Genomic DNA, 18,691 nt, shown 5'->3' on the forward strand with positions numbered 1-18,691 from the left:
AGTGCGCAGTCCGTTCGGTCGCGAGGGCCGAGAGCCCTTATCGCGCCCAGTAAAAAGTAATGCCCGGCCTTTATGGCAGTTGCGAGACACGCGCTTTATTGCGGAGGGCAGAGGTAAGGTTGGTGGTACACTAAGCCGAAAGATGGAAAAATCTTTCAAATAGTATGCTCATATTTCCACACTAAAGGAAGACGATTAGATTGGTTTTATACGTGGGAGAGCCATGCTTCGGCACGAATGGGCCGGCTCGACCGGAGAAATACCACGTTCTCACAGAAAACCGGCGTGAAACAGCGCTTGCGCTGTGTTTCGCCAAGTGAGTGGGTGTACCGGAGGCTAAATCCCCTACCCTATTCCCTTCCCTACCCTTCCCTATTCCCTGCCCTTCCCTACCCTCCCCTATTACCCTATTCCCTCTTAATAGGCCGGCAACGCACCTGCAGCTCTTCTGATACTGCGAGTTTCCATGGGCGACGGAAGTTGCTTTCCATCAGGTGACCCGTTTGCTCATTTGCCCCCTTATTTCATTAAAAAAAAATTGGTTCAAGTCTCGGAGCATACTCTTACAGATCACATTTGAGCATGAACTTTGCCGCCACCCTAGGACGCTGCCGTCCCTCCTAGGATGCCATAGTACCCTGCCGCCCATAGGCCATAGCCTATACTGCCTATACATAAATCCAGGGCTGATAATCGTGGTAAAAATATATTATGTTGTTGTAGGCAAATCTGATTTCATTGGTAAGTAATCTTAGGCGACTGAAGTTTATCAGACTCTGATCAGACTTGCAATATTACTTCAGGAATTATGAGAACGGAAAGAAAACCGGACGTCTGGTTCACTACATGATTCTGGGATAAAGTTGTCTTGTTTCTCTATAGTCTATCTAATTAAATATTTTTGTCCGTTTTTCAGAAAAAATAATGAAAACGCCAAACTTTTTAATTATAAGCCTTGATTTCATATTTATAATACCCACTGTTATAAACGCGAAGGCCTAAGAATAAGGAAAGAAGAGAAGGGCTGCATGAAAGGAAAGTTTTTTGTTCCTTTACAAACCTAAACGAATTTTAAAGAATTTTGCCGTGTTTACGACTAAGGGCCGGGACACAAAAACACGATTCACGATGCGACGTCGTGTCGTGGGAATCCACGACGAGCATCGTAAAAAACTACGACGCGACATCGTGGCGTGCCACGATATATGGCACGACGTCGCGTCGTAGAAATTCACGGTGCGTAATCTTTGAATTTCTACGTGAGATTCTGCGATGAGACGTCGTGCCGTATATCGTGGTACGTCACGATTTTGCATCGTAGTTTTTATGATGTTAGTCGTAGATTCCCACGACACGACGTCGTATCGTGTTTATGTGGCCCGGCTCTTACAGCTAACGAATTTTAACATGATACCCCGAAGAAGGAAAACCCGGTGTGCCCGCACCACTTTATAAAATTTCCCCTCGCATAAAAAATGATTGTACCTTCAAATCTATCCCGCGTGGGGGTCTCCCCTTCCCCCTACTCCCACCCCACCACCCACTGTATATGAATGAGCTGAGATCTAATATGGGGGTAGAATGACTTTTCGGTTCGCTAGGAGGTGGAGTTTTCAAACGTCCATCTTAGATTTTCTTGGTCTTTTCTCTTTACGGACTTATAATTTAATTTTCTTTGGTAAGTACCTATTATAACGCATATGGTAGGATAATGTGAGTTTGATATTAATTTAACCTAGGTGAACTAGCTTAGTGTTTAGGGAAACGAATGAAACTAAATTAGGTACTTGAAAGTCTAGCTAAAAGAAAGCTAGCTAGATAGTGTAGCTCTCACAGTCATGGAAATTCTTGCAGATGTTTTTTTTTAAATCGATTCTAAACACCATATCGTCTTGCTTAAAAAAAAACAAGAATACTTTTGTCGATGAAAACTTTACTTACAAAATTTTTGTCGTAATTTATGTATATGGTGTCTTAAATTTTTCGCCTTAACACAATATCGTCCTTTTTGCTGTGTTTAAAATTACGTAACAACGTTAATAACCTTTATTTATACCTGTATCTAACATTTTATGTATATAATTTTTTGCGTGTGTATAAATAGCATCGGCGTTATATTTTTTTATTGTTATTAACTTGGATATTTCTGATTTAGTTTAATGATCGCAGGCCAATTAAATAACCTGTTTAACGCTTTCGGATTTTATTTTTAATTTTATTTAAATTTTTTAGTATTAGCCCTGTAGTAAAAATAAATATAATGTGTAATATAATTATTTTTACTACATGTCTGAAACTCGTTCGCGTAGAATTATTTATTTTTGTTTATAACACTTCATGTCTCTACCAGCCAACCTTAGGGTGATAATGAAAGGTACAATAGGCACATGTTTAATAAAACAGAATTGTTTAAATGAAATTTAGTATATAGGGGGTTTTGGGGGCGATTAATCGATCTAGCTAGGAATCATTTTTAGAAAATGTCTTTTTATTCGTGTTTTAACGATAATCGATAAACTGGAAAATATGACTCTTCCTGACATCTATTGGCGAATAATAATACTATTTTGTGAGCAACTAATTGCTTTAACGACACAACAACAGCTAAAGCTATTCCAGCAGATGGCGTTGTTAAGTAACACGAAGTCAATGAGTGTTTGCTACACCGAGCAAAGCTCGGTCATCCAGGTACTGTATAATGTATAATAAAACTAAATTCTTTTATTCTACATTTTATCAAAACAAACCTACATAATCCGCCATTTTATCAAAATTCTTTTGTGTGTGAAATGTCGCGGTTAGTGATGAGCAAAATTGGTCTTGGTCTTGCAGTCTTGGTCTTGGTCTTGCAAAAAATGCAAGACCAAGACCGAGACCAAGACTACCCTAAGACTAGCAAGATCAAGACCAAGACTAGGTGTGCAAGAACAAGACCAAGACCGACTATGCAAGAGTCTTGCTCAATGCAAGACTCTTGCTAAAAATTTTTACTCAGTGACTAATATGAGATAAAATATTTATAACATTAACTATATCTACTTAACATGAATTTCAAGTTCTTGTGATACAGCCTGGAAACAGGCAGACGAACAGGCAGCGATGTGTAAGTAATTATTGGGTCCCGTTTTTACCCTTTGATTGTGGCCACGTTTAATATTTCTTAGAAAAAATCTCCATACCAAATTTCATCGAGACTGGTTTAATGGCAATAATTTCGCTTAATAATTATATTAAGTAGTACATTTTGCCCGCGACATGTAATTCGTTTATCCGGTATATTTTCCGGGATACATTTTATAAAATATGGTTCAGTGTGTTGAGCTTGAAGCAGATGGAAAGACAGCTCCATTTTCGCATATTTGTAATGTGTATGTGCATATAATATGCATTCGTATTATACCCAGTACGGATCTGGTATCAAAGTTCACATTAAGCCAGACACTTTATTAAGCCTAGGTCAATCTATTCTTCGTTGGGGGCCAGGAGCGAGTGAGAGGCAACTAGTAACTCATTACCGAGTAGGCTGTCACCTGAGTAAACGAACTTATTTTATTACTATGACGCAAATGATAGGTATTCTACAAAAAGTTTCAAAATAAAACAGTTGCCAGTTTGTTAAATATTAGGGGAGACTGGGCGTGTTTGATTAGCTTAGTCTAGAAAATCAGTCGTAAAATAGATATGTCAGCTTAAATATTACTAGCTATTTGACCGAGCTTTGCTCGGTATTCGATAAAACACGAATAAAATGACATTTTCTAAAAATGATTCCTAGCTAGATCGATTTATCGCCCCCGAAACCCCCTAAATACAAAATTTCATGAAAATCGTTGGAGCCGATTCCGAGACAAGAATTGCTCGTTTAAAGATATAAGATTTTATATAAGTATCATCATTAATTGAAGACGGAATTCCTTTATTTTTTTCATTCAAACCTCATTCATCTCATTCAAAGTGATGAAATGACGACCTCTGTGGCTCAGTTGGTGGGCTGTTAGTAGCTCAAGCCGGGGGCGCGAGTTCGAATCCCGCCGACGGAATAAAAAGTTTTCAAAGTGCCTGGGTCGTGGATGTGTATTAAATATGTGTATCATATAATAAAAATCTTAAATATAATTATGTTTAGTATAAACGTATTAAATATATTTCCGTTGTCTGGTACCCGTAATACAAGTCCTTCAGGTACTTAGCACGGGGCCAGACTGACGTGGTGTGAAGCGTCCATAAATAAATAAAAAAAGTAAGTTACCCACTTCCGTCCCCTTTGAAAATGTCCTTTTTTCACATAAATGGAGGCTTCAGAAATCAGATCCGGAAAATTTATTTGAAATCTAAAATGATTAACCTTATATTATAACCTTATGTTGTAAAATATTTTTTATCTAAGTACTTCATCTTCATGTCTTCAACTAATGTCTTCAATTTCAACCTACTTACACGATGTCGCCCGCAGCTCTGCTGCTCCGAAATTCGTTTATCACTCGAAAGCTGTACATTTTTCGGGGATAAAAAGTTACTTCCTTTGCCAGGACTCGAAATATCTCTATACTAAATTTTTGCAAAAACCAGCCAGCGGTTTGTGCGTAACAGACAGACAGAGAGAGAGACAGACAGACACAATTTCGCGTTTATAACATTAGTATCGATTCTCTGTTTTTAGGGTTCCGTACCCAAAGGGTAAAAACGGCACCCTATTACTAAGACTTCGTTGTCTGTCCGTCTGTCTGTCTCCAGGTTGTATCTCAAGAACCGCTATAGCTAGACTTCTGAAATTTTTATAGATTGTGTATATCTGTTGCCGCTATAACAACAAATACTGAAAACAAAATAAAAGTAATATTTAATGGGGGCTCCCATACAACAAACGTGTATTTTTCGGCCTTTTTCGCTTTATATCAATAATGGCAAGAGGTAGGCAGTTAGAGGCACTTGAATTTTTCACACATTCTTTTGTTATGACATATTATTATGTGTATTTTAATATTTAATAATAATATTAAAATAAAATAAAAATTTAAGGGGGGCTCCCATACAAAAAACACAATTTTTAGCCTATTTTTGCTCTGTATCGGCCAAGTGCGAGTCGGACTTGACGGATTTTTATAATCAATCTCTGAAACCGAGCAAGAAGAATAAAATATTTTGTTAAAATAGTTTATGCAGGTCCCTAGTGTCCCCCGCTGTTTTCGCTCTAAATAAATGACAAAAGTATAAAAGCAAAGTGGAAAATTTTGGAGCCGATTGTGTGGTGTATTTACTCAGCCTTGTTTGTTGATATTGCCGTTTTCACTCATTATAATCATTATTACCAGCTATAGCTACATCATAGGCCTTGTGATGACAAAATGCCATAGTCTACAGGGTTTTATTACATAACTTTCTTTAAAAAGCTGTTTTCGGTAGATCTTTTGCTATTTGACTCTATCTGAAGTTCCAAAAGGTTCCATTAAGCACTCTTCTTTTTGTTGTAAATTTATGTGGTGGTAGGCACCATTAGCATCAACGTTCTGAAAGTATTTGTTACAAATCTATTCGGAAATAAAACAATTTTTATTTTATTTTATTTTATGTGCCTATGTATTGCCGTTATTGATATCGAGCAAAAAAAAATGCAAAAAAAAAAACCTTTGTAGTATGGGAGCTCCCCTTAAATATTTAATTTATTTTGTTTTTAGTTATATTTCCATATTCATTTCATATTCATTATTTCATAAAAAATTTCAGCAGTAGCACAGAATACAGTCATATTAGTACAAAGCAGTAGGTAAAAGGTATGCTATATCTCTGAGAATTTAGTTCGTTTGATTCAAATAGTTGTGTAATAATTTTGTAATGATCGTTAACTAGTATATAAAAATAAGTCGGGTTTTCCTTCCTGACGCTATAACTCCAGAACGCACGAACCGATTTCCACGGTTTTGCATTCGTTGGAAAGGTCTTGGGCTCTGTGAGGTCTATAGAAAAAAAATCAGAAAAAACTTCAAGAGAAAAGCAGGAAAACAGGGAAAATCATTTTATGGCAAAACAACATTTGCCGGGACAGCTAGTAATTTATAACAACAAAATATAAATAATGTTATATTATAGTAATTAAAGTGCATAGAACACAGGAAGAATTAGAATAAATTGTTTAGACTTTAAAGATACAAAAAGCCAAATAAAAAATCACAGTTTTTTGTTACTTTTTAAGAGTTTTTGTGTAGTCACCAGTCAGGAAATTGTCAGATGTTATTTTCCTCATTACTGTAGTCCGTAAACACTTAACCCTGTTAGTTATAATATACACTGATAATAAATACATATTATGATCATCTTACCTGACATGCGTCTAAAGATTGACTCTGGATACATGAAAGTAATAAAGGAATTAGCTGTCCCGGGCAAACGCTTGCTCAACCTATGACAATATGTTTCTGTCCATATAAAAGTAATTAGTAATTATGACGTGTGCAACATGTCAGATTTTAGTCGGACTATTTACTGTACCTATGTGCTAATGGCGCCCTCTACGACTTTTGCGATATTGAATGTATCTACTACCTACTGTAACATATAAATAATCATCATCATCATCATATCAGCCTATAGTCGTCCACTGCTGGACATAGGCCTCTCTCAATGAACGCCAAGATGACCGATCTCCTGCTACTCGCATCCAAAATGGGCCTGCAACTAAGCGGAGATCGTCGTCCCACCTAGTTGGAGGTCGACCTACACCCCCCATATAAATAATATGTTACAATAAATAAAAATTAATAAAGTGGAATAAGTGCAAGAAAAGTGTATAATTATTGAATTGAACTTTGCGGTTACCCTATTAGGTTTTTAAATAAATGATAATTCCTTTACTCTACCGAACTCTAAAAACTATGTAACGTTGGCTGTTTCATTTTCCGCGATTCTCTTGTGAAGCGAAGCGAAGTCAGCAGTTCACAATTCCAAAACAGTGTATTTTATACGCGATCACGTTTTGTAGATGTGTTACAGTTGTTGTCGAAGACTTGAAAACTTAGGACATGGCTCGATGTAAATATATATCACCGAAGACAACTATATTCAAGCAATAGATGGTGTAAATGGGTCTAAAGACTACTCTAAATTAATCATAGACTTAGAATATATACTGTCGTATAATATAGGTTTATGATATTCATTAAGTAACTCTGTGATAAAGTATTGTTTACGGTTGACTATGATGGAAAACCATTACCACCATGGTGACGAACTGCATTGCCTAATACGACGTCGAACTTCTGAACATGGCCATTATTACTATACAAAATATAATATTATGATACTTTTCAATGAATACTAATATATAATAGGTACTTGATTTGATTGTTTAATTGAAAATCTAAAATGTTGTGCATATTATCTATAATCTGTTTTTCTGTTTACATAAGACACTAGCTCTTAATTATTTAATGTTAATTAAAATGTATGTGTTTATATTGATGATGTGCCTAAATAAATAAATAAATAATAAATAACGTGTACTATCCAGCACACCAGTACAAGAAATAAATTATTAGTAAAACCATCAACGTCTATCAATTTTTATTATTATAGCTCAAACATAATATTATATTATGGGCAACCACGCTTAGGTATGCCTCGTCATGAGTCCCATATTGTGTACATATATCTATGGTTATTGTCAAAAACTCAAAAAGTGAAAATGGCCTTAAGCGTCAAAGTATAGCTCAATATCAAAGACCACGCTTTTTCCCTATTGGCCATGTCTATAATCTAAAAAGGTCTGAAGTTATTGTCAAACAATGGATGTGAGGCTATCTGCTCGCTCATCATATTTTAAACTTGTACATGTTCTAAAAAAATACGTTTTACAAAAGCAAAGTTTTGCTGTTCGGCACGTATAATATTTTACACAGATTTATTTGCACGTAGAGCGAAAATTTCAGGTGAAATTATGTATGTAGCCACAAATTAAATAAGGAAGAAGGTTAGGTTAGGTTCTTAACATTTGCTTAACATAACTAAAAGGAGACTATTTTACTGTCGCACTCAGAATGGAACATTAATAACTTAAATTAATGTAATTATAGTTTGTGCGTTCTAAGCTAAGTTTGTGGGTGACAGTTTTCATGTTCCTTGCTACGGGTTTTTTTACAGAAAACAAAAAAAATCAAAATGTAATAAATTATATTTCATCTACAAAAACAAATGTTTCCTATAATTGTAAATTAATAAAAATGAAAAGATGCTAAATGCTAACTTATAAATAAAAATTATAAATATTAACTGTGAAATAGGAGTATAAAATTAATGTTACGAAAACATTAGAAAAATGTCATATGCATGATACGGAACTTATGTCAATAGAGATTGACTATGTTGAATCGAAATCAAATCGATAAAAAAGGGCGGGCATCTTAAATCGCCGGCACCACTGAAATGTCAGTACGATTTCGATTGCAATTCCTGTACGAAGTGATTCGATATTTTTAAACTATCGATTAATTTTTGTTCGGTAACTTCCCTACTATTGTCAATTATAATGTGTAACGCATATCATCATAAAACGCACAAACTATAATATTCTGTCTACTCTGCTATAATTCAAAATGTTGACATTACAAGCCCCATACATTTCTGTCAAACTCTACATTCAATTGAAGGTTAATCATAATTAAAATATGTCTCTGAGTACAGCGCGCAGCGGCTAGAGCTTCAAATCTTTCCCGTTTTTTCTTGTTTCAGAATTTCCTGTATTTAGATGAAGATGAAGAGTTTGACAGATAAAAAAAGAATAAATTTCGGTATGTTCTATTGCGGTATGCAACTTTTAAAAATATAGATAGAGTAAAAAAATTGATAATACGTTATTATTATAGGAGTATATTCAAGACAATAGGAATAAGCCATACAGGCTCTTTTTCTATATTATAATAATTATTTTATTATTTATTGTATTCAATAGTAACCTAAAAACTAATTTCTTCGTATTCTATTTTATTACTCAAGCGACAATCTGCCTCATTAAGAGTTACTAAAATTAAGTACTACCTACCTATAATAAGTTTACTAAAATAAACCGTAAGCAAAAACGGGTTACTCAACCGAAAGTAAGCCATAAATTAAGTAAGTTAAATTGCACTATTTTTTGCAAAACTGCCTACTGTAATGGTAAGCTCCTACTGTATTCTTAGAAACTTGCACTTTTTGCCATTGTCTAAGATTGTTACGATTTTTGCAAAGAAAACGCAAACTACGCAAAAGTTATTTCTTTTGTTTGGTAATAATTTGAAACAGACATACGGTATAATGTCGCCCGTAATTTCGTTGCACCCACAGAGTACTTTTTTATACAATGTGTAACAAAAATGAGTGATAATACTTTAGGGTGTGTACGTGTTCCTTGAAAACAGTTCACTGTGAAAGTAGCAGCGCTGAAAGACCAAAATTTTTTTTCACTTTTGTATTGGGAAACTCGTGACGCTCGGGTCCTTGCCCATACAAAAGTGAAAAAAAATATCGTCTTTCAGTGCTGCTACTTTCACAGTGAACTCTCCACAAGGAACACGTACACACCCTAAAGTATTATCACTTATTTTTGTTACACACTGTATAGTTGCACCTAAATTAGTTCATCGCGCAGGAATCGTACATTTTTTTGGTTACAAAAACTATCCAATGTCTTAGATCTAAAGTATGTGCTTACCCATGGAGCCTGAAGGTACAGCGGGGCTAAAATGATAACATTCCTCTCAATCAATTTAGCAAATGAATTGTCAAAACTGTCATAGTGACAAATGTCAAATTAGTACAAATTACTAGACATGAATTGCAAGCAGACTTGCATTTTGCGATTTAAAAAATAATAATCATATCATGATTGATATTAAGATTCTCTAAAGCGACCATTTTAGCCCCGCTGAATTAATAAGACAAGGTTATATAAATTTAAACTGAAGCTAGTACCTATTAGGTAAGTTATTTATCTATGAGAAATATATTATACAAGCCAACCTATTCTAAGATACACGAAAAAATATTTTTAAAGTATACTATTATAATATTATTGTTTTTGCTAAGTAAAAAAAAAATTGAATAGTATTTTTTTTAAATTTCAACACTGTATCTTAGTTGATTTGCTTGAGTCTGTGATAATTAGGTGACAATTTTTTTCCAGCGCTGGATTGCTACTGGAAATTGGAATAACATAAACGGGTTTTGGAATGCAATTCAGTCCATTCCAGTGCCTTCCAGTACCCGTTTTTGATGCGGCCATAAGCGCAGACCTGGGCCCGATAACCTATTGTACCTACTAATATTTAAATTCGACAATTTTATTAAAGTCACTTGTCAATTTGACAAGTTTTCATACACACATGACGGATAGTATATTTTTATAAAATGATCGAATATTGTAATATTTGTTAATAAAAGTAACATAGCTATGCCTACCTACACGTTGTCAACCTATGAAACACACGGTATCCATTGGCTGTTGCATTAAACGTAACAAACATCCACCCAAACTTCCGCATTTATTACCGTGATATACACGGTCCTTCCGAAAAAAACTATAAAAATACAAAATGTACGTGTCAAAATGACCCATGAAAGTGAGTTGAATGACCACCATCTGCCCGTGACCATAAATCAAGGCCCCAGTGGCCAAAATGTGCTTTAAAAAATTTGCCACCGTCCGTACTTTTTTTGCGCATCCATACAATTTGGTACAGTAGCACAGTTTCCTAAATAGTTATTCAGTAGGTACCAACTATGTAGTAAAAATCTGTAACATAGTTTGTTAATTATTAAGTACCTACCTATATTTAAAAATAATCTTTTTTTCAATTGAATCTTTTTAAATACATAATATTTTCCAAAACAATTTTTGTTACTTTATCATGCTAAAAGTAGAATCAAAAAAATGTTATTTTTACAGTTTAATGGATTTCAACAAGTTCCTTGGTGGACTTGCTACTTGACTATTTAAAATAAACATGAATTATTTAGGCAATCATAACAAGAATATACGTTATTCATTTATCAAACAAGTTTAAATTTATCTTTTTTACATAAGTACCTACTGCATAATTTCAAAATAACAGATCATTTTATAGCATCTCAACATCGAATAGTTTACGTGTAATACGGAAGATCGTTACAAAAATATAATTAATGCTAATTATTATCTTTTACAGACTTTAGGTCTGTTTAAAAATAACATATTTTATCGCGGTTTTAAAAAATATGATAATTAATTAAAGGAATTGCGTATTAATTTCTAAATACATTGTTTATCGTACTTACCTACTCATTAATCTATAGTCTATATAACCATCGACGGGCCTACAGTAACACAATATGACCGTCAGAATACAACATGGCTATGATCACACCAATACATATATTATTCATACTTTATAAGATATATACATACTATTATATACATATATTATCCATAGTAATTATTATAAAAGAGAAAGTGTGTCTGTCTGTCTGTTACCTGTTCACCAGTGGCGTAACTATAACATCCGGGGCCCGTGGCAAATTGATAGGGCCCTAACAGTAAAAATTGACACGTTAATAATAAAACAATGTATAAAAAAATTCTGACCTCACAGCCTTTTGGGCCGGGGCCCTTTTGGGTCGGGGGCCGTGGCATTTTGCCAGCCCTGCCATCGTTACGCCACTGCTCTTCACGCCCAAACCGCTGAACCGATTTAGCTGAAATTTGGTATGGAGATTCTTTGAGTCCCGGTAAAGAACATAGGATATGTTAAGTCCCGGTCCCCGGATAAATGTACAGTTCCCGCGCGATGAACGAATTTTGGCGCAACGGAGTTGCGGGCGTCATCTAGTTAAACATATCTCCGCTCTCTTTCACGTGTCTCTACATTCAGAACTGCGATTATTCCATCAAAATCACCTTTTTTTTTATAAAATAAGGGGGCAAACGAGCAAACGTGTCACCTGATGGAAAGCAACTTCCGTCGCCCATGGACACTCGCAGCATCAGAAGAGCTGCAGGTGCGTTGCCGGCCTTTAAGAGGGAATAGGCTAATAGGGGAGGGTAGGGAAGGGAAGGGAATAGGGGAGGGTAGGGAAGGGAATAGGGTAGGGGATTGGGCCTCCGGTAAACTCACTCACTCGGCGAAACACAGCGCAAGCGCTGTTTCACGCCGGTTTTCTGTGAGAACGTGGTATTTCTCCGGTCGAGCCGGCCCATTCGTGCCGAAGCATGGCTCTCCCACGTATATAAAACAAACCTTGCACATATTAAATCTTAGTTATGTGAAGTTTTTTCTAACTGCCGCGTATGAATGTTAAATCTATTTTTAAATATTTTTATATTATTTGTATGTAAATAGTATGCTAATATTAATTAAATACGTCGGTTAATCATCAGTTTTATGATATTTTTTTTCTAAATATATTAAAAATCTTTTGTTAAGGTAGTTAGTTTTTTATATAAATCAACTTTTTTACACGTCCATTGTTACAAAGTATTTTGGGAGTCAGCGTTGTGTAAACGCGACTACAAGTTTTTTTTTACATTATATTATTTTATTGACGTCACTTAGGGCCGGGACACATAAACACGATACGACGTCGTGTCGTACCACGATGCGGCGTCGTTTCACGATGCGACATCACGTCGTGGGAATCTACGACTAGCATCGTAAAAACTACGTCGCGATATCGTAACGTGCCACGAATCACGATACACGGCACGACACCGTCAATACAATGCAGGGTGAATTGTCGCAGTAAATTTCGAGAAATGGACCGCACTAGACGCGTCCTGCTGCTGTTGTTAAGAAGACAGATAAAGAAAAGACAGAAACTCAGAAGATTCTGGATCCACCCATTTCTTTTAATCATGAACGGGAGTCGTGGCCACCCTGCATTGTATCGACGGCATCGTGCCGTGTATCGTGGCACGTTACGATGTCGCGACGTAGTTTTTTACGATGCTCGTCGTATATTCCCACGACGCGATGTCGCATCGTGAAACGACGCCGGATCGTGGTACGACACGACGTCGTATCGTGTTTATGTGTCCCGGACCTTACGATTAACTTATTCATCAAATAATTATTATTACCCGCTTGTTATTATCTTTATACGGTTTGAAAGAGCTGGGTGTATTTTAGTGGGTTCCTTAGGCACCAAATCTAGACTAAATTCAACTTAGTGGTGCTTAAAAGGGTTTGATGCAAAAATAGTACAGAGCTTCTTTGCAACTTCATTATAATCAAAAATATTTTGTATTATAGATTGCCGAGATGTAAGGGTATATAATATATATACAGTATGAAAATATTATAAATCAAATCGATTTATCATTACATTATACGTGGGAGAGCCATGCTTCGGCACGAATGGGCCGGCTCGACCGGAGAAATAGCACGTTCTCACAGAAAACCGGCGTGAAACAGCGCTTGCGCTGTGTTTCGCCGAGTGAGTGAGTTTACCGGAGGCCCAATTCCCTTCCCTATCCTCCCCTATTCCCTTCCCTTCCCATCCCTACCCTCCCCTATTACCCTATTCCCTCTTAAAAGGCCGGCAACGCACCTGCAGCTCTTCTGATGCTGCGAGTGTCCATTGGCGACGGAAGTTGCTTTCCATCAGGTGACCCGTTTGCTCGTATGCCCCCTTCTTTCATAAAAAAAAAACATTACTTGAATTTCACATTTTTCTCCTACTGTGTCTTATTTTTTTCCTCAACCACTACGTTAGCATCATTTTTGAAAAAAAAAACTGACAAAGACAAGCGAGTAAATTTAAAAAATCTTACAATAAGCGATTCAATATAAATCCAAAGTACTTATAATAATATTTTTCTTTTATTCTAAACAAAGGATCTTTAATTTTTAGGAATTCTTATAATATATTTTTGAAATGTTTTATGTTATATTTAAGAGGTTGTGATGTTACTGCAAAAAAGGTTAAAATTATGTTTAAATCTGAATTTGTATGATAATTAAATACTTTGGTATATTTTGTGAGTAACGAATAGGTATTAAACTTTAATGCTTTGAATGAAATATTACATCTTTTAGAAATTACTGTCAACTAATACTTACAGGATATTAGGTACCTATTGGAATTATAGCTAATGTGCAATGGGGCTATGGCCTCTGAGTAGGTACAAGTCTACTATGGGATAAATATGGGACTAATATAGAACTCTTTTGTGATATTTTCATTTCTAACGAGACATGGCCAGCACATTTTGGTTCATCATTCATCCAAATAATTTCTTCGATTTAGGCGTGTAGAGGAAACAGACAGGCAGGCAGTATATTAGTCGGGTTAGTTACTATACAACTGCCTGTTTTGTAATATACATATTTTCATTTATTGATCTTGATTGCAGGTGGAAGGCACCTCGAACAACCTTATGTGGGTTAGTAATAAAAAATTGTAACGTTTGAACACAAAAAAAAAAACTGCAAAAAGCAGCGCAAGCGGTGGCACGAGACGCAGCTGTTGCTTCCTCTTCCTACGCAAAAAAAGAAAAAACGTCAAAGTATTACATTTTAAGAGCTGTCACCAAAGAAATGTGTATTTTGCAGTTGAGAGCAAAATTAATATTTGGATAGGCAGATTTTTATGCATTTCGGATTTTGTCGTTTTTTGCTAGCTTTATAAATTTTTCTAAAACGTGTAACCCTCATATCTATTTAAAGATAACCTAAATATATATTAAGTCGTTTAAATTTGGATGAAACTTATTAGAATCATGAAATACACGTCTTTGATTCTACCCTTCAATTAATTTATTAAATAATGAATTGCCTAGCTGTATCTGTTTGATATCTTATACTTACCTCTAACAGTTTTTGACAGTTTTTTGTAATTCAAAAATTAAAAAAGTAAAATACAAGGAAACTCAACATTTTCCTCATGAGGTTTTAAAATTTAAAGGTTTTAAAAAATAGGATTTTATTAGTACTAACAGTTATCATACCTATAAAACATTACGCAAAAAAGTAATGCTATGGATTTACTCATTAGGTTTTAATTGAAGAATACATAAACATTTTATTTACTTACTCAACTTTTTATTTGCCAGACGTTACTAAAATAAAAAAATACTGCTATGTAAGTACCTGAAGCCTGATTCAAAAATCGAACGTAAGATTTGCGTAAAAAAATAATTCGCCGCAAAGCTGCAGCCCCGGGAGCCGCTGTGCTTTTTTCTTTTTTTGCGCATTCTCAGAAGGACGCTACTTAAAATGTGTAGAAAGTGAATTCTATTCAGCTTTGTACATTTTGTAGGAAATGGAGATTTTGAATTCGGTTTTTAATATTGCCCATTATAATATGATACTTTTGCGAATATATTGTGGACATTTTGTGACGATTCTTAACCTTTTTAGGTGATAAGTGTATTGTTTCTTTTACTAGCTCTGCACTCTACATTGTAAAAATCGGACCAAGTCTACAGAACTATCAATAAAAATATTATGTCGATATATTATATTATAATGACATCATATTTTGGTAATGTTGCACAGTTTCACACAGAAAAAGTGTATTAAGTAAGTATAAAAATGTATTACGTAAAATATCATTATAAAAATGTCGCAAAAATATATTTTTCTGCTTGATGTCAACTAGTTTGCGAGTATATTACATGCACTTAATTAAAAAATGTTCATAATTATGCTATCATTAACCCTTCAAATAAAAAAAATATATTGAGATCAAAAACATCCTTAACAAGTGAACCCCGAACAATATGACCATAAAAAGCGTCGCTAATAACCTCAATAATAAAAAAAGCTGTTTCATGTTACGCACAAAAAGGTTGCTTTTTATCAGATTTCAAAGATCAGTGATTAGCGGGGTGACTTTGGGGTGTTTTTTAACCGTGGGGTGGTTTTTATTTAAGCGATCTCACACTTTTTTCCCGTGTAACAGGTCGGTAACTTTATAGAGGTGTGTTTACGGGTTTTTTGTGTTTTGATAAACGTTGGGGTGGTTATTTAAGGGGAAATGTGTGATCAAAATTGACTTACTATCATAAAAAGTCGTGTTATGTATAGTGTTCATTTGTTTTGAATGAAATTTGATGACTTTGTATAGTGTGAATATTGTAATAAAATAATTATATACGTTCCAAGTATGGATCTTATACTAAAAATATACGTCTTGTCATGTATTTTTTTACTTATAACAAACAAGTAAAAATAGGAGTGAAAAATCAGCATTAAAAACGCTAACTATTTCTGCGCATATTGCTTACCTGTGAGAGTACATATTTATGCTGTATGTCATCGTGACCCAGTTCACTCGTTACGTACCTACTTATTCTTTACTCTTAAAATTAATTGCAAAAGTGACAAAATAGGGTAGTAATTTTTCAATACGGCACAAAAGGTAATTTATAATTTATGTTATCTCGATATTGTAATTGCAGTTATTATTACGGGTCAGCCGTCAGTCGCCCCAAGACGCTGGGGCCATTGTAACATGACGTTGGGGCCATTGTAATGCACGTTGGGTCCATTGTAACACCATACTGGGGTCAAAATGGTCAGGGGTCAGGATTTATTACACTTTCGCAAATATAAATACCGTGACATAATCGTTAAATTTTTCTAAATGTCTTTGTACTTACTTTATTCTCTTTAACCGATTTTACGAAAAATGGACGCTACCAAAGAATACTGAAAACCGACTTTAGTACTAAAAAGTTCAGTTTTTCTGCTTCTAAAGGTCAATAAATATACTTACATGTTATTTATTATATTTTTTATGATTACAACATTTAAATAATGATTTTGTTAACTTGTTTCGTCTTCACAAATTGATGTATTATTATTATTTAACGAGCAATTTATGTTGGAAATATATAAATTCAGAAAATATTACAATATAGGTACATCAAATATTATTCTAAAATTTTAAAGCATTATTATAAAATAGGTTTTTTGTGACTCGGGTAGTTTTCCACGATTTTTAACAGACTTTGCCAAAAATAAAGGCGATATTGTTATGATGCAATTCTTGGTTAAACCCGAGATATTACAAAAAACATCTGTATTTTAAAATAAACATTTTAATTATAAATATAATTTTCGGTCTATTTACTTGTATTTTACTTCACTGTTTTTTTTTACACATTACACATCGTGACGTCATATTTAAATGTTGAACATGCCCTGATAGCTAAAAATCTGAGGATAGTGGTACGCGGAACGTAAAATGTTGATAAAAAATCCACACAGTTTGCCTTAAGACCTTAACCTTGTTGTCCTTTGACCCAAGGACTAAAGGTTAACGGTAAGAAGACCTCACCTGACCGTTAACCTTAAGACGTGTGCGACCGTTGAAATTCACAGTCGAAAATCGAACACAATCGAACCCGGTGACCCGGAACCTAAACATCTTTCCCATCCCAACACCACTTTAGTTTCGAACATAAATCAACAATCGAACATAAGAGTTCGATTTTCGAAAATGTGTCAAAATCGAAGCCAACGGTCACTCCACAATGGCGGCTACAGTTACATTTCATTTCACGTAAAACGCAACAATGTGCGATTGTTATCGACGAGAAAAGGGTAGATTTTAGTAATCTTCTTAATGGCGTGTATGAAAAGATTATAAATTAAGTTCTAGCAACAAATAAAAGTGACCCCTGCATTGTGGCGGTGTCAATATGTGTGACCGATCCTTTGTGTTTGACCCCCGAGTGAGCGCCAATTTCAGATCGCTCCGATTCACGCACGATCATCTGCCCACCGAGCGGATTTAAAATGTTTCGACCAATGTCATTAAAGAAATTGAAACGGGACAAAATAATCCGTAATATGTTCCAATATGCAACCAAAAAGGTTTTAAATAAATTGTCTCTTACAAAAATATACTTAATACATTTTTAATACCGCTGTTTTAGAGATCCAAAATTATCTTTATAACTTTATAATAATAAACGTAAGGAAAAGAAATTTAAATAAAAGCTAAAATTACTTGCACCAAAAATATTTTCTAGATTATAAATTAAAATTATGTTCCATTGAATTCCGAAAAGTGGCGTCTCATTAAATTTTAATGAAACAAAAATAAAAAAGGAGCTCCTGTAAAATGCAAATAACGTCGAAAGATTTAAAATGTTTTTTAATTAACACAATGTCAGTTAGTGCATTTAGGATTTAAAATGTTTTGTTTATTCAGAAGAAAAACATTGTCTGAGTATTATAATTTGCATCCCGTTAGTACATTTGGTCTGTTAGGTACTACGTTAGGCATTATTTCGGAATAGCATCCTTAGCTTTTTAAAAAATAATTTGCTTGTCAATTTTTAAAGTACACAATGCCAGTATTCTTCATTTGAAAATGTTAATACTTAATTGACTCAAAAATACTACATTTTATAATTAAATTGTTCCGTTCTTGAAATTGGAACCGCTTTTTATTTGCTTGGGTAGTAAGACCTTATAATATAATATTATACTTAATAAACAAAACAACGTTTATTGAAAACCAATAATTTGGAGAAACTATAAATTGGATAGCAAGTTCAGTTTACGTTTGTAAAATAGACGTAGAGTCTGTTGTAACTTGTATGTTGAGTGTTGACTACATACAACACTCTACGTTAAACATTTTCATGGCTGACTTTACAATATAGAGTCACACCCTCGAAAATGTTTGAAGATGTGAGTTGAAGAACACGATAACTAAAATTTTGTTACATACT

The sequence above is a fragment of the Aricia agestis genome, chromosome 8 (assembly GCF_905147365.1).
Source record: "Aricia agestis chromosome 8, ilAriAges1.1, whole genome shotgun sequence".
In the NCBI taxonomy this organism is placed as follows: Eukaryota; Metazoa; Arthropoda; class Insecta; order Lepidoptera; family Lycaenidae; genus Aricia; species Aricia agestis.